This window comes from Mastomys coucha, unplaced genomic scaffold (genome assembly GCF_008632895.1).
Source record: "Mastomys coucha isolate ucsf_1 unplaced genomic scaffold, UCSF_Mcou_1 pScaffold14, whole genome shotgun sequence".
NCBI classification, from domain to species: Eukaryota; Metazoa; Chordata; class Mammalia; order Rodentia; family Muridae; genus Mastomys; species Mastomys coucha.
In genome coordinates, this window is record NW_022196896.1 from 90497303 (window position 1) to 90509838 (window position 12536).

Consider the following 12536-nt stretch of genomic DNA (forward strand, 5'->3'; position numbering starts at 1 on the left):
GAAAGGAAGGAAGGAAGAAAGAAAGAAAAAAAGAAAGCAGAAAAGGACAGCACAGAGAACAGAAAATAAGGGCTGAAGAAATGACCCAACAATTCACACTATAAAGGACCCAAATTTGGTTCCTACACTTACATCTGGCAGCCCCCAAGAACCTGTAACTCCAACTTGTAGGGGTAATTCTGATTTTAAGGTCCTGTTCCCAATTGGTTCTTGATCTATCATTAGAGCCGCCTAGGGCCAATTACTGGGAAGAAAGAAAGTGACAAGACTTCCAGGTTCCCAGAGGGGAGGAGAGAAGATTCAGGAAAAGAGAAAGTAGTTTTCATCATGTTTTAGAGGGAGAAAGAGTGACCAGCCATGAGAGATCTCAGGTGGAGTGACCGTTTACTGCTTCTCTAAGTGGGAGGTTTGGATGTTGACCTGGGACTAAAGGTAACTGAGTAACTAATGTTGAGGGCAGAATTAGGGTGCTGATCTAAGAGTATTGGGAGGGCATGCTGGCTATTATAGATTAGAAGTGCCAGCAATTGAGCCAAGAAGGCAGGTTGAAATTAAGCAATGTGTGTGTCTGTTTTTCATCTTCGGATCCAATATTCTCTGGGTGGAGGCTGGTAGCTCAGTCTGCCCACAGCTTAAAGTTAGGTAGCAAAAACTACATGCTACACCAACTCTGGAGGATCCAATACCACTGCACTAATGTGTGTGTGTGCATGTGGCTAAAATAAAAGCACAAAGTACAACTGTGTGCTCTATAGAAGACATACCTTAAATCAAAATATTAAATTATATTGAAAGACAAAAGGCAAAAAAAAAAAAAAATCATACAACAGCAACCACAAGAAAGCTGCGGTATCAGTGCTTGTTTAAGACAAATCATTTTATAGCAAAAAACATTTCTAGAAACAGAGGAGGACATCTTGTAATGATGAAAGGATCCAGAGGCCAGGGAAAATGGCTCAGTGGGGAACTAAATTGTGCTCTGCAAACATAGGGAAGTGCGTTTGGATCGCCACCACCCCACCCTGCCCCCAAAGCACACAAAAACCCTGGTAGGGCAGTAAGCTTGTAACCCCAGCAGGGGGGAGGAAGCTGAGACAAGGGGGTCCCTGGAACTTCCTGGCAAACCAGTGTCTCCCAAAACAGAAAGCTCTAGGTTCAGAGAGAGATCTTGTCCAGACTGACAAACAGATAGATAAATAGATGATTAATGGAGATAGATAGATGATAGATAGATAGATAGATAGATAGATAGATAGATAGATAGATAGTAAACAAATGACGTGAAAGTGGTAGCAGAAGACACCCAAGATCAACCTCTGGCCTCTACATTGATATGCACAGGGGAAAGCATGTGCGGGCACACATGCACAAACACACACTTGTTCTTTTCTTTTTAATTAAAAAAAAAAAAAGAGCTTTTTCTGCTGTTTGAAGCTGCTGAGAAAGCATCGCTGAAGGCTCTCATAAGCCTGCCATCATGTCTAATCCAGAGTCTCCCAAGGAGCTGGAACAGCTATGGAAGCTCTTCATCGGAGGGCTGAGCTTCGAAACAACCGACGAGAGTCTGAGGAGCCATTTTGAGCAATGGGGAACACTAACCGACTGTGTGGTAATGAGAGATCCAAACACCAAGAGATCCAGGGGCTTTGGGTTCTACACATACACCGCTGTGGAAGAAGTGGATACTGTCATGAATGCAAGACCACACAAAGTGGATGGAAGAGTTGTGGTACCTAAGAGAGCTGTGTCAAGGGAAGATTCTCAGAGACCGGGTTCCCACTTAACTGTGAAAAAGATTTGGTGGTATTAAAGAAGACATTGAAGAACATCACCTAAGAGATTATTTTGAGCTGTCTGGGAAGATTGAAGTGATAGAAACTACGACTGACAGAGGCAGTGGAAAAAAAGAGGGGCTTTGCTTTTGTCACCTTTGATGACCATGACTCTGTGGAAAAGATTGTTATTCAGAAATACCATAATGTGAATGGCCACAACTGTGAAGTAAGAAAAGCTCTGTTGAAGCAAGAGACTAGCGCTTCAACCAGCCAGAGAGGTCGCAGTGCTTCCAGAAATCTTGGTGGTGGTCATGGAGGCGGTTTTGGTGGCAATGACAATTTTTGTCGAGGAGGGAACTTCAGTAGTCATGGTGGCTTTGGTAGCAGCCGTGGTGGTGGTGGATATGGTGGCAGTGGGGATAGCTATAATGGATCTGGCAATGATGGAAGCAGTTTTGGAGGTGGTAGAAGCTACAATGTGAAAGACCCCCAGAACTGGGGAGATCCTTACCCAAGTCTCGGGAATAACTCACGAGAGACCGAACTTGCTGCAATCACATGAGGTTTATTTGGGATAGGCCGGTACAGGGGTCGATCTCGTGACTATGCTGGTCAGAGGAGTTCTACCCCAAACACAAGAAGTAAGGGGTATTTAAAGGGAAAAACCACAAGCTGGGGGGCAGGGAGAGGGTTACCAAGGAAACATAACATAAAAACAGTGGAAAATTTTGGAGGGACCCAACCCAAGGTATTCAGTTAGGGAGGGGAACATATTCATTCTAGGAATGTAATCTTTATCTATCGGTCGGCAGGGTGGAGGACCTCAGCAGGGTGTAGAGCCTTGTAAACCAATAGACCTTCATTCCTAGTTCCACCCTCATTGTGGATCAGTCAAGAGGGGCAGGTGGCTCTGAGTTAGCCAAGTTCCTAGAACTAGCTACTCTACCTTTTTTGGCTTGTGGCAGAGGTTCTCCATGCCCCCTTTTAGGTAAAGGTTATACATTATACATACATTTCTATTAAATGCCCTCATTTTAAATTCTAAGATTCTCCAGCCTTTCAAATGATTTTGGCAATTACAACAATCAGTCTTCAAATTTTAGACAGATGAAGGGAGGACACTTTGGAGGCAGGAGCTTTGGCCTTTATGGTGGTGGAGGCTAGTACTTTGCTAAACCACGAAACCAAGGTGGCTATGGAGGTTCCAGCAGCAGCAGTAGCTATGGCAGTGGCAGGAGGTTCTAATTACATACAGCCAGGAGACAAAGCTTAGCAGGAGAGGAGAGCCAGAGAAGTGACAGGGAAGCTACAGGTTTCAATAGATTTGTGAACTCAGCCAAGCACAGTGGTGGCAGGGCCTAGCGGCTACAAAGAAGGCATCTTGTAGACAATACTCATGTGTGTGGGCAAAAACTCCAGGATTGTATTTGTGACTAATCGTATAACAGGTTATTTTAGTTTCTGTTCTGTGGAAAGTGTAGAGCATTCCAACAAAGGGTTTTACTGTAGACCTTTTTCACCCCTGCTGTTGATTGCTAAATGTAACAGTTTGATCATGATGCTGAATAAATGTGTCTTTTTTTAAAAAAATGTGTAAAGTTAGTCTACTCTGAAGCCATCTTGGTAAACTTCCCCAAGAGTGTGAAGTTGGAATTCCTTCAGGGTAGTGCTAAGTTCCATTTGGAATTTATTTTTGGTTGCTTGGGTGGAGAAGCCATTGTCTTCAAAAAACCTTGGTGTTGTTAAACTGCCAGTTACTGGTGTAACTTTGAATGAGTTTCACCATTGAAAGGGTCATCCAAGCAAGGTCACAATTTGGTTATAAAATGGTTGTTGGCACACCCTATGCAATATCAAAATTGAATAACAGTATCAGATAAAATAACAGATGGGAATGAAGCTTGTGTATCATCCATTATCATGTGTACTCAATAAATGATTTAATTCTCTTAAAAAAAAAAAAAGAATCCCTCTATCAGCAATATTTAACAATTGAGAGTAAATGTGTACTAAACAGAAAAGCACCAAATTGCATGGAGCCAAACTGACAGAAATGAAGGGAGAAATGATTCAACAACAGTAATCAGGAACTAAAGTACCCTGCTTTACATAATGGATAAAATCCTAGGCAGAAGATCAGCCAAAAAGAAAAAGGCTTTGACCGAGCAGACTGGCAGGTATTTGGGCCCCACTCTACCCCACAGAACAGGAGTTTCTTCTCAAATGCTTATAGACAGGTGTAAATTGTATCTTCAGAAGTGTGTTTTTAAATTCAATGGCATTCTACAAGACTGCTAACCAATACTCTTCAAAACCATGACACTAAATAATAATAATAATAATGATAAATAACTTTGAAGTCTGAGAAACTTTCACAATTCAGGAGAGTTCATCAATATACCCCCAAAACTGTGGGGTACCCTGGAGAAGCTTTTGCAACAGGAAAGTAGCATTTAGGGGAAAAAAAAAACTAATGAAATCTGTTGATTTTAGCCAATCATTATATGCCAGTGCTGGTTTTTCATTAACATACTCATTAATCCAAGATGTTGTCAAGCAGGGAAATCATGTGAAAACGACACAAAAACTCTGCTTGTAAACCCAATGGTATTTTTGAATGCCTATTTATTTATTTTTATTTTTTTTTAAAGAAATCACTACCCTAAATTATTTTTCAGGAGTGGCTTTAGACTAGTGAATTTGCCCTGACTCTCAGTTCCATGAAGGATGATTAGGGGTAGATGCTGATAAATAAGACAGGAAGAGGAGAAATAAGAAAGGTTCGGCCTTGGCAGCAGCTAACACTTGGGAAGTTAAAAAGAGGCAACTAGAAAGGAGGGAGGGGCCTGGCTGGCAGATGGTACTGATGCTGGGCATGAAGTAGGAAATACTTGAGGAACAAAGAAAGTGCAGAAGCCCGCAACAAAAGATTGATACCTCTTTCTCTACAGACAATTCTAAGTCACTATCCACCCTCCAGAGCACCAGAGAAGATGCAGATGACGGTAGAATCCGTCAATCCCTCCTGGTACTTCTCCAGGGACTGGTGTCCTGCAGGGCATACGGGACGTGTGCAATGTTGCTTTAGGACACAGCCTTACAGGAATCGCTTATAAACACAGCCTCCGTTGCCAAAACAAGCAAATGTTCAGGATGTAGGGCTCATAAAAATAGCAAGACGAGCATCTGATCAGAATATAGAGAGGAAATCGCTTAGCAGACACTTATTGGGCATTTACTACAAATCATGTCCTAAGTCCAAAGCTGAGAGTAAGAGATAAATGCACTGTCTGCCCCAGGAGAAACTCGCAATCAAGGTGCATCTGTCTGGATGTGAGAGAGGAGGTGAGTGGGGTGATGGTAGGGGAGAGAGGACTTAGGATGAAAGCTGAAGCTATAACAATGCAAGGCCACATGACCAACAGCAGAGCCCTGTCTCCTCCCCTCCCATGAAAGCTCCAATGAGAAGCCACCAAGGCGGGAGCTGACGAGGGAGAAGGGAGAGGGCGACTGACCAATGAGCACTCCCTGTGCGCTAGCCTGAGCCACGCTTAGAACGTGTCTGTGCTATGTCATCCCATCACACCACTGCACAGGGAGATGGACTTTCAACCCCCACTTCCCAGATTGTTCCATGATGGTTTAGAGACGTCAAGATGACTTTTCTAAGAATATGGAGAAGAAATACTGGCACACGGGAATACATTCTCCAGATCCAAGGATTTAAACTCCACAAAGCTGTACTTGGGTAAAAGGATGAGAGCTCAAATACACAGATTATGTCCCCACTTTAAGATGAAACTACACAGGGATGAGAAGAAAACAAACCAAGCTAAGCCCTGCATCCTTAAGTCCATCCTCACTAGCAAGGTCAGTTTTGGCCAAGGGAAGGACACTAATGGAAACAGAAACAAGAAGATGATGACCGCAGGTTTGCCAGCTCACTGGAGCTCCTGTTGTTCTGTACAAGGAAGAGACATTCTCAGTTAGCCCTTCCCATGCCAAGACTGTTGATCCAGAGTGACGGTGACACAGCAGAATGAATTAATAAATAAATATGTGCTGTAAGCCATTATTGCTTTGGAATAGCATTTGTGCCCACGTTAATAAAAATGGGGGTGCTGCATAGAGCCAAGGAGGAAAACAAGGTAATTGATGTCTAAACATTGCCAAGAGTCGGGGCCGTTTATTTGCTAGAACTAGGAGGTCTCAGCTCCCTTGGAGAAGCCTGGTAGTTGTACCACGACACAGTCTTCCTTTAAGGGGCATGAATGAAGACTAATGGGTCCTGAGCATACTATGTAGATGCAAGCCCATTTATACCAACCTGTCTCAGCCATATTTTTGATTCCAAATGGTATTTTAGCCAAAGCAGGAGTACATGTGTCACTTAAGACACATTCTAAGAGTGTTCCTTCAGTTTGGTGCCCTTGAGACATTGGGGGGACAATAGAGCCTCTTTCAACCCATATATTCAATTTCTAGACCTCACAAGTCTCTGTTTTGTTTCATTTCTCCATTCCGAGATAAAAGTTGGCTCTCTCATTTGTTACATTTGCCTGTTGTTGATATGACTTCATATTCATTAAATCTGAATATATGAATTTTAAGAAATTATATATGGAGTGTGAATATCCTTATATAGATAGAATCCACTTGAAAACTCTTTTTTATAAACTCACTTTCTTACATTTTCCATAAGAACTTCATGATAGATTTTCTTTCTTTAATGAATCCTGAGTGTGCATCCATTATGACGCTGTCTGTAGCCGAGGCGTGCATGTTGACAAACAATAAGCCATGCCCATGCTGAAATGGCACAGTAGGCAAGATTGGGGGTCATGGGGAAGACATCACCAGGATACAGGGGTTACCACAGATGACAATACTGACAGTTCTTACCTACTCCTAAAGGTTCTTTCAGGGCTGGAGAGATGGCTCAGTGGTTAAGAGCACTGGTTGCTCTTCTGGAGGTCCTGAGTTCAAATTCCAGCAACTACATGGTGGCTCACAACCATCTGAAATGGGATCCGATGCCCTCTTCTGGTGTGTCTGATGACAGCTACAGTATACTCATAAATAAAATAAATCTTTTTTAAAAAAGGTTCTTTTACCCCAACTATCAATGCTGTGTTCAATTTCAGAAGGAAAAGCATGGGACATTGGTATTGGAAAGAAATATCTCATTTTGTCAGATTCTCCTACTTTGCTTTGAAGAATCGAAAAATTCAAAAGGCTGTATCTTATTCAAGACCACAGAGCTATACAACTTTGAAGAACATTTCTATGTCCATAAACATTTCCAAATGTGGGCTCAGGCTACAAACTAGAGCAAGGTCCAAACTTGGAACATAACATTGGTTCCACATTTCCTCTTTTCCACAGAAGAACAAGTAGTGATTACTGTCACCTAGCTATCACCAGGATGAATCAGGGACAAATATGGGCCTTATGATAATTAAAAGTCACAAAACTTATAAGTGTCTTCCAGGAAAATCAAATCAGAAAATAAACATGAAGTCGAGTATATAAGAAAAAACACACATTTAGAATAAGAAAGCAAAGCCTGGTATATTTGTAGTGAGCAAATACTGCATATATTATAAATCCAGAACAATGATGCAATCATTTGTGAGTCAATGTCTGACACACCTCTATGATAGCTGTCCCTTTAAACTGTGGGCTGGATGCTCTCATTACTTGTTAATGTGAGAATGGTTATGTAATAGTTTTATGAAGGGGAACTAGAATGATAATTTGCCTTTTCTCTTTCATGGTTGTTCAAACGTTTCCTTTCATTATCTACAGTTCAGAAAGGGCTTCCTTCAATCTCAGAACCCATTAGAGGCACTGCCTTAGAAGCTCTTAGGATGGCTATCAAATAAGAGAAGTCATGGAGCAAGCTTTACCTCACATAGATAAAGTACAGGGTTTGAAGGCATGTTCTATCAATTCAAGTAGCTTCTGGCTGTGCATAGTTAAAACTCTGCCTATTCCCTGTATACAAAGAACTGCCACCTTCAGGCATCTTATTGATAGACTATAAGAAAATTTCTCTACCTCCATGCCCAAGCAAGAGGCAATCTGGATTCTCAGGGACACATTCTCTTCCTGCCCCTTGGTGCCACTTTGACAGGACAGGAAGTCTTTGGGAGAAGGGAGCCTGGTCTACCCAAAGTTGATTCCCTGCTTCTTTTTAAGCTCCAAATTCATAACAGCCTGGGATCCTGATAGAAATATTTTGTACATATGGGTTTAGTGGTATACACCTTTAGTCCTAGCACTTAGAAGGCAGAGGCATGTGGATCCCCGTTAGAGGATAGCCTGGTCTACAGAGAAAGTTTCAGGATAGCCAGGGCTACACAGAGAAACCCTGTCTCAAACAAACAAACAAACAAAAATGATAGACAGACAGACAGACAGAGCTTATCTAGATCTCTTACTCCTACAGGCAAATCCTCTGCTTAGTGTGAGCATTATTTGGTCAACCTCCCATCCACGAATACGGAGCCTTGTAAATGAAAAACCTTAAGGTTACAGTTCATTAACTTTGCAGTAAATCCATCTCTTTGCGGCACTCAGAGACTCTTCAGTAAAAACCCCCTTTACCCTAGATCTTAAAGGAATGTGGTGGTTACCCTATTCACCAAGAGAGTATTTCATAAAAATTTCATCACTATACCAGCAAAGAACTGAAAGTTATGGAAACATGCATGGTTGGTTCTGACTACAGTGGTATCTTCCTGGAAAATAATGAACTGTTTGCAAACATCTGTCTGTTCTGAACCATCAATGCCTAACCCTGGTATCTCCCAGGGGACAGACATGTCTCCATGTGTACCTGCAGTGTTCCCAGTGGGCAGAGATACTGTTGTTCATCCCTCCTTCCCTCCCTCCCTCCTTCCTTCCTTCCTTTCTTTTTCTTTTTTCTTTTCAACAAATTTATTTTAATTTTTGAAAATACCAAGGCTTTGAAAACAACCTGAACATTGGGCTCTACCAAGAACAAAATGCAATATTTTAAAACTTTTTAGCTTTAGCCAGTGTTTGTTTGTTTGTTTGTTTTTACGATTGATGTAATTTAACCACAGCATTTCTCCCTTCCCTTTTCTTTCTCCAACCCCTCCCATATACCCCTCCCCACTTTCCTTCAAATTCCTTAGCCACTGGTTTTTCTTCCTGTGTCAAATATGGGAGGGAGGCGGCATCCATTGGTCAATGAGCCTAATTTAAGAAAAACAGAAATAAATTAAGACAACAAAACTGGGGAACTCAGGTACATGAAGAATTGACTTCTCGGATACACCATCTCCATGCCAGCCCTTTGATTGTCTGGACCTGATTCCCTTAGATGGCCTCTACCTGGTAGGTCAGGGCCTTGGTCATACACCAGGCGAATCCCGATAAGAGCTCCCAGAGACAGCTGCAGAGGAGGCAGAGACTTTGTTCAGAGTGTGTCCCTCAGCGCTCACCCTGTTCTCTTTGGCTTCTTCAGGAGATCTGGGGAGAGACCTAGACCCCAGGATTCCAACTTTCAGGCACTTTTATCCGCATCCAGGGGCGGGAGTTAAAAAGGTCTCTTGCCTTAAGGTAAGTGTCCTTCAAACAGAACAAAACCTTGTACAAAAGGTCCGGGCAACAAGGTTTAACAAAATGTCTTGTAGAGTAAAGGTTTAAAGAAAAATGTCTAGGCTCTTTAAATAAAACATGACACTAATCCCCACCACCTCCACTGAGTGGGCAGAAATAAAGAAGCAGAGTTGGGGTCATTAGCCCAAAAGGGGCGTGGCAAGCTTATAAGGTGAACTGGCAGACTGTGGTGTAAGTCCGGAGATCAGGGTTGCGGCCAGCAGCAGGCTGGCACTGCCGTGCGTTCTCTCCTGCTGGCTACATGCACACTCCCAAAGGGAGGTGCCAGTTCCCAGCATCTCATTTTGTATTCCTCGCACTGTGAGCAGCAAACCAGCCCAAGGGAGTGAGGAGCTGGGAGGGGCACCTAGAAAGAGAAGGACACATTTAAAAGGAAAGATTTACGAGGCCGCGAAGATGCTTCGCCCTGGCTCCTGAGTGCAGGAGTATGACTTATTTATTTTATTTTCCTTTGTAACCAAAACCTTCCCTGGACTCCCATTGGCCCCAGCAGAGAAGGGAGAGAGGGCTGGCCCGTCAGGCGTTGAGCGCTGGGCCAACGGGAGATAGTGTGGCGTGATGCTGACGCAGCCCACTGACAAGCCAGACAGAGGCCCAAGGGAGCAGCTGGAAGCTGAGCAGCCAGAGCCAGGCAGGTAGCAAGCTGTCAAGCTGGGGAATTGCGGAAGAGGCGCTGCTGGTGGGGTGGGGGCAGGCTGGAGAGACAGGCAGGACAAGGTGTGACTCTGTTGTTCAAACCTAACTGTTCACTAACTCTGCTTGGAGTCTCCAGCGTCCCCAGCTGCATCAGCATCAACCATTTCCTTCCCCTCCCTCGTTTCTATGAAGACAGACCAAGAGCACAGACATAAGAATTAGTGATACTAAAACATGACTTAGTAGTCAACTGCCTCTGTGGACAGCGGCTGTCCTCAGAGGAGTAGCCTATTGGATAGAAATGACTTTCTGTTCTACGAGACAGGCTGGGGCTGAAGGAAGTTTTGTGTAGTGGTGGGGATTTCTATGCTCCTGGTCCAAAAGAACAAACCTGTGAACTACCCATGGTCTGGCCAACGGCCTGCTCCACAACCCAGGCCTCCCAAAGAAAGAAGGATCTGACTTCTCAGTCTGGGGCTCTCTTTTGATGGTATGAAAGTTAGGGATGAAGAGAGCCTTAAGCCCCTGGAAAATCTCAATCTTCTTCAGGAACCCCAAGATTCTCAGTGATGTGCCCCTTCATAACAGACTGTAGCACTTTTTTTTTGTCAAAGCCCTCCCATTTAGAGAAATAAATCAACTATTTAAGACAAAAGCAATAAATAAATAAATAAATAAATAAATAAATACTTTATTGCTGGGTGTACTGATTCACTGTGTTCTCAGCACTTTTCAGAAACATGAGCACGTCCCACTACCCTCTCCCTTGATAGCGTGGCACACATCGGCTGACACCACCCAGCAGAGCAGATCCTAAGTTTCACTTCTTAAATGAGAAGGCAGATAGGGCTGATGCAGTGGCTAGAGCATTCAGACTGATTTGCTCCACAGTGAAACTCAGAAGCCCAGCTACAGTCGTATCCTTCTCGGGCTGGAGACCCTTCAGCTCTGCCTAGCGGCCCCTATCTAGAAGACAGTTCCGTCGCGTCCTGACTACAGATGGAACAATAAAGGCCCCACAGTCCCACTGGGTAGACAGTGTACTTGGAGACATAGTGTCCCATTACCTAAGGGCCTTATATTATGGGATGCCCTTAGGAAGCTCGGATGGCACTTCACACAGCCCAGGGCGCCTATAGAAGCCAGACCGCAGGCCTGCAGCAGGTTGACCATGAACCACTGCACATCTGTATACAGTCCTTCAACTCAAGCAGGCCCATGTCAGGGGCTGAGAAAGTATGAGAAACTCCTGAAAGTGGAGAATCCCAAGAGGAGAGGAGAATGTGATCTAATACACGAAAGCAATTTGGATGCGGTGAAGGCCCAGACGGCAAGAGCAATGCTGTGTTGTGTTACTGGTCACATTGAAATCAAGTGCCTCCCTATCTCATACTCTCTTGTATTTTTATAAGTATAATAAGTCTTTAGCTAATGGGCCAATATGAAGAGCTCTTCCCTGTCTCCAGTTGTCACTGGAACAGAACCCCTTAGAAATAACCCATGTTCTCTCTCACCTTGTGAAAACCTTTCTACCCCAAATCGAAAACTAAAGGTGTTTTGTTATCATGAATTTTTTTTTTTTGCTTGTTGTGTTTGGTTTATATTCCTGAAAGGAACCATCATACATGCACAGGAAAACTCAGTTCAAGTTAACCCCTTGCTTCCCAGTTCTCCTTCTGTCATTCATTTCCACAGAACAACCCTCCTGGATTCTGTTTATAAACTGTCTACACAGTGACCAGTTTTAACGCACCTCCGACGAGCCATTAACTGTTATGACCATGGAGTCCATGGAGCAGCCGGCACAGATTGCCCACCGCAAACAACATAAGCAATTATATAGCTGGTTGCCATGCAGCCCCTAGTCAGGCTTTATGTACAGATCAAGACCTGCACTGCTCCGGTCAGTCCAAATAGGGGTCGCCTGAAATGGGGTCAGCCTGAGTAGGGGAACCTCATGATTTGGATTTGGATTGCATTCTAGGGATCTGCCAAATAAAATGTTCAATACTTGATAGGTTCTCTCTCTCTCTCTCTCTTTCTCTCTCTCTCTTTCTTTCTCTTTCTCTCTCTCTCTCTCTCTCTTCCCCCCGACTCTTTTCCTCCTTCCCCCACCTATAATATATTAAGTGACTGACTGAATATAGTCTGTTTAAAGATGGATCTAAGGAATTAAAAGTTAAAGCACAGGCTATGGAGCCAAGGTGCTCGCCATCAGCCTCATCATACACTGGCTAGTGTGAGAAGGGACAGTTGACTTTGGCTCTCTGTTCCGCTTACACATCCATGTTTTCCTGTGTACGTGGAGATAATATGTACCCCAAAGACCTTCAAGTCTTATGGGACTTAAATACTGCCTACACTGTGGTCTCTTAACCTAGCAGTAAACAGGAAATAAAGATTAGTCTGTCAGGCCTCAGCAATCCAGACCGGGAGAAGGGTCTCCCTCGCTGTGTACGTCACGAACTTCCCCTG

General features: G+C 43.6%; 1 pseudogene; it reads left to right on the top strand.

Annotated features, from left to right (window-relative positions):
* The first annotated feature begins 1477 nt into the window (after positions 1–1477).
* On the top strand, positions 1478–3175 carry LOC116089195 (annotated as a pseudogene).
* The last annotated feature ends 9361 nt before the right edge of the window (positions 3176–12536 follow it).